The 5,453-nt window shown below is 40.8% G+C and overlaps 1 non-coding gene across 1 annotated transcript; it reads left to right on the top strand.

The window, feature by feature from the left end:
- The first annotated feature begins 249 nt into the window (after positions 1-249).
- LOC128050158 (U6 spliceosomal RNA) lies at positions 250-354 on the top strand. The gene has a single exon (XR_008199665.1). It is a non-coding gene; the product is annotated as a U6 spliceosomal RNA (small nuclear RNA).
- Positions 355-5,453: the final 5,099 nt, after the last annotated feature.

Below are 5,453 nucleotides of genomic sequence, written 5' to 3'. Positions count from 1 at the left end.
TCATTGGTATGCATTACTTAAAGATGTGATTTTTAAAAAGTCAAAGTAAAAACATCTTTAAAGCAATTTTGCATTTCTCCATTTAGTTTCTTTTTGAACTAAAACAGCAATAATTATCTAGTCTTACTTCTCTTTCCATCTGATCTGAGATGTTTAGAATGTGTTCCATAAAAGTAAGAAGTGTTAAGGTTAACAAACTTAGAAAGCTCTCAATACGTTTGCCTTTCAAAAACAAAATTTTTTTTTCCAGAGCTCATTTTTAGCAGCACATATACTAAAATCAGAATGATTCAGAGGTTAGCATGGCTCCTGTGTGAGAATGATACACAAATTCATGAAGTGTTCCACATTTTTAGACATAGAGAACAAATTTATGGACATGGCGGAGCCATGAGGAGGGTAGGAGAGGGTGAGATGTATGGAGAGAATAACATGGAAGCTTATATTACCATATGTAAAATAGATAACCAATGGGAATTTTCTCTATTACTCAAGAACTCAAACAGGTGTGGGATGGAGAGGGAGATGAGAAGGAGGTTCAAGAGGGAGGGAACATGAGTATACCTGTGGCTGATTCATGTTGATATCTGGCTGCTGCTACTAAGTCGCTTCAGTCGTATCCAACTCTGTGTGACCCCGTAGATGGCAGCCCACCAGGCTCCTCCATCCCTGGGATTCTCCAGGCAAGAACACTGGAGTGGGTTGCGATTTCCTTCTCCAATGCATGAAAGTGAAAAGTGAAACTGAAGTCACTCAGTCGTGTCAGACTCTTTGCAACCCCATGAATTGTAGCACACCAGGCCTCCTTCTCCATCACCACCTCCCAGAGTCCATCCAAACCCATGTCCATTGAGTTGGTGGTGCCATCCAACCATCTCATCCTCTGTCATCCCCTTCTCCACTTGCCCTCAATCTTTCCCAGTATCAGGGTCTTCTCAAATGAGTCAGCTCTTTGCATCAGGTACCCAAAGTATTGGAGTTTCAGCTTCAACATCAGTCCTTCCAATGAACACCCAGGACTAATCTCCTTTAGGATGGACTGGTTGGATCTCCTTGCAGTCCAAGGGACTCTCAAGAGTCTTCTTCAACACCACAGTTCAAAAGCATCAATTCTTCAGTGCTCAGCTTTCTTTATAGTCAGTCTCTCACATCAATACGTGACTACTGGAAAAACCAGAATCTTGATAGGTGGACCTTTGTTAGCAAACTAATGTCTCTGCTTTTGAATATGCTATCTAGGTTGGTCATAACTTTCTTTCAAAGGAGCAAGCATCTTTTAATTTCATGGCTGCAGTCACCATCTGCAGTGACTTTGGAGCCCAGAAAAATAAAGTCAGCCACTGTTTCCACTGTTTCCCCATCTATTTATCATGAAGTGATGGGACCAGATGCCATGATCTTAGTTTTCTGAATGTTGAGCTTTAAGCCAACTTTTTCATTCTCCTCTTTCACTTTCATCAAGAGGCTTTTTAGTTCCTCTTCACTTTCTGTCATAAGGATGGTGTCATCTGCATATCTGAGGTTATTGATATTTCTCCCGGCAATCTTGATTCCAGCTTGTGATTCTTCCAGTCCAGCATTTCTCATGAGGTACTCTGCATATAAGCTAAATAAGTAGGGTGAAAATATACAGCCTTGATGTCTTCCTTTTCCTATTTGGAACGAGTCTGTTGTTCCTTGTCCAGTTCTAAATGTTGCTTCCTGCCCTGCATACAGATTTCTCAGGAGGCAGGTCAGGTGGTCTGATATTCCCATCTCTTTCAGAATTTTCCACAGTTGATTGTGATCCACACAGTCAAAGGCTTTGTCATAGTCAATAAAGCAGAAGTATATGTTTTTCTGGAACTCTCTTGCTTTTTCAGTGATCCAGTGGATGTTGGCAATTTGATCTCTGGTTCCTCTGCTTTTTCTAAAACCAGCTTGAAAATCTGGAAGTTCACAGTTCATGTATTGCTGAAGCCTGGCTTGGAGAATTTTGAGCATTACTTTACTAGCGTGTGAGTTGAGTACAATTGTGTGGTAGTTTGAGCATTCTTTGGCATTGCCTTTCTTTGGGATTGGAATGAAGACTGACTTTTTCCAGTCCTGTGGCCACTGCTGAGTTTTCCAAAGTTGCTGGCATATTGAGTGTAGCACTTTCACAGTATCATCTTTTAGGATTTGAAATAGCGCAACTGGAATTCCATCACCTCCACTAGCTTTGTTCGTAATGATGCTTTCTAAGGACCACTTGACTTCACATTCCAGGATGTCTGGCTCTAGTTGAGTGATCCCACCATCGTGATTATCTCAGTCATGAAGAACATTTTTGTACAGTTTTCTGTGTATTCTTGTCACCTCTTCTTAATATCTTCTGCTTCTGTTAGGTCCATCCCATTTCTGTCCTTTATTGAGCCCATCTTTGCATAAAATGTTTCCTTGGTAGCTCTCATTTTCTTGAAGAGATCTCTAGTGTTTCCCATTCTGTTGTTTTCCTCTATTTCTTTGCATTGATCACTGAGGAAGGCTTTCTCATCTCTCCTTGCTATTCTTTGGAAATCTGCATTCAAATGGTAAAATAAAATGGTTTAAAACTGTTAGACAAGCTTTTGGATGGCTGTGTAGATAGGGAATGAAAAAATTATGGTTGGGGGCTGATAACTCAACATCTGAGACTGGAGAGAAATTGAGATCAAATGACCTAAATCAAATCCCTTATGATTATACAGTGGAAGTGAGAAATATATTTAAGGGCCTAGATCTGATAGGTCGAGTGCCTGATGAACTATGGAATGAAGTTCGTGACATTGTACAGGAGAGAGGGATCAAGACCATCCCCATGGAAAAGAAATGGAAAAAGGCAAACTGGCTGTCTGGGGAGGCCTTACAAATAGCTGTGAAAAGAAGAGAGGCGAAAAGCAAAGGAGAAAAGGGAAGATATAAGCATCTGAATGCAGAGTTCCAAAGAGTAGCAAGAAGAGATAAGAAAGCCTTCTTCAGTGATCAACGCAAAGAAATAGAGGAAAAAAACAGAATGGGAAAGACTAGAGATCTCTTCAAGAAAATTAGAGATACCAAGGGAACATTTCATGTAAAGATGGGCTCAATAAAGGACAGAAATGGTATGGACCTAACAGAAGCAGAAGATATTAAGAAGAGGTGGCAAGAATACATAGAAGAACTGTACAAAAAAGATCTTCACGACCCAGATAATCATGATGATGTGATCACTAATCTAGAGCCAGACATCTTGGAATGTGAAGTCAAGTGGGCCTTAGAAAGCATCACTATGAACTAGTGGAGGTGATGGAATTCCAGTAGAGCTGTTTCAAATCTTGAAAGATGAGGCTGTGAAAGTGCTGCTCAATATGCCAGCAAATTTGGAAAACTCAGCAGTGGCCACAGGACTGGAAAAGGTCAGTTTTCATTCCAATCCCAAAGAAATGCAATGCCAAAGAATGCTCAAACTACCACACAATTGCACTCATCTCACACACTAGTTAAGTAATGCTCAAAATTCTCCAAGATAGGCTTCAGCAATACGTGAACTGTGAACTCCCTGATGTTCAAGCTGGTTTTAGAAAAGGCAGAGAAACCAGAGATCAAATTGCCAACATCTGCTGGATCATGGAAAAAGCAAGAGAGTTCCATAAAAACATCTATTTCTGCTTTATTGACTATGCCAAAGCCTTTGACTGTGTGGATCACAATCAACTGTGGAAAATTCTGAAAGAGATGCGAATATCAGACCACCTAACCTGCCTCTTGAGAAATCTGTATACAGGTCAGGAGGCAACATTTAGAACTGGACAGGAACAACAGACTAGTTCCAAATAGGAAAAGGAGTTCATCCAGGCTGTATATTGTCACCCTGCTTATTTAACCTATATGCATAGTACACCATGAGAAATGCTGGACTGGAAGAAACACAAGCTGGAATCAAGATTGCCGGGAGAAATATCAATAACCTCAGATATGCAGATGACACTACCCTTATGGCAGAAAGTGAGGAGGAGGTTAAATGCCTCTTGGTGAAAGTGAAAGACTAGAGCAAAAACTTTGGGTTAAAGCTCAGCTTTCAGAAAACGAAGATCATGGCATCCGGTCCCATCACTTCATGGGAAATAGATGGGGAAACAGTGGCAGACTTTATTTTTTGGGGCTCCAAAGTCACTGCAGATGGTGACTGCAGCCATGAAATTAAAAGATGCTTACCCCTTGGAAGAAAAGTTATGACCAACCTAGATAGCATATTCAAAAGCAGAGACATTGCTTTGCTGACTAAGGTCCGTCTAGCCAAGGCTATGATTTTTCCTGTGGTCATGTATGGATGTGAGAGTTGACTGTGAAGAATGCTGAACACCTAAGAATTGATGCTTTTGAACTGTGGTGTTGGAGAAGACTCTTCAGTGTCCCTTGGACTGCAAGGAGATCCATTCTGAAGGAGATCAGCCCTGGGATTTCTTTGGAAGGAATGATGCTAAAGCTGAAGCTCCAGTACTTTGGCCACCTCATGCGAAGAGTTGACTCATTGGAAAATACTCTGATGCTGGGAGGGATTGGGGGCAGGAGGAGAAGGGGACGACCCGGGATGAGATGGCTGGATGGCATCATGGACTCGATGGACGTGAGTCTGAGTGAACTCCGGGAGGTAGTGATGGACAGGGAGGACTGGCGTGCTGCAATACATGGGGTCGCAAAGAGTCGGACACGACTGAGCGACTGAACTGAGCTGAACTGCTGTCCCTTTCATTGGCCATGCAAGTGGGGAGACTCTGACTTATCTAGTTCTAACCCATTGTCTATATAGTCATAAACCAGGCAATCCTGTTTAAATCGTTATATCATAACCTGCATATAGATTTTCCTCTTGTTCCTTTGTCTAATCAATCAGGGTTTGTTAAACTTCGGTATTCACAAGAATTTCCAGGTAAGTTTATCTATCTATCTATCTATCTATCTATATATAACAATGTTTACAGGCACACTTGTTTGATTGTGATTTGCTTTAATATATTTTGCATATATTTTATTGCAAATTGAAGATTTGTGGCAACTTTGCATTGAGCAACCTTATTGGTACCAATTTCCCAACAAATGTTTTTAATGAAGATATGTACATTACTTTTAAGACATAATGCTATTGCACATTTAAGAGACTACACTATAGTAAACATACCTTTTATTTGCACTGGGAAACCAAAAAAATTCATGTGACTTTATTGCAATATTCACTTTATGATAGTAGTTTGGAACAGAACTTACAGTGTCTTTGAGATTGGGCTGTACTGAATTTGACGCCGTGCCCCTCCATACAACTGTGAACATCATCGGTGAGAAGAGGAAGGGAATGAACACAAACTGAGCTAGACATCATATAATCAGGATGTACCAACATGCCCTTCTGACAGTTGTTACCTCCTTGTCAACTGGAGGTCAGAACATATATTAACTTGGCCACATCACATCACTAG

This window comes from Budorcas taxicolor, chromosome 6, assembly GCF_023091745.1.
Source record: "Budorcas taxicolor isolate Tak-1 chromosome 6, Takin1.1, whole genome shotgun sequence".
Classification (NCBI taxonomy): domain Eukaryota; kingdom Metazoa; phylum Chordata; class Mammalia; order Artiodactyla; family Bovidae; genus Budorcas; species Budorcas taxicolor.
This window is presented reverse-complemented; position numbering and strand designations above follow the sequence as displayed.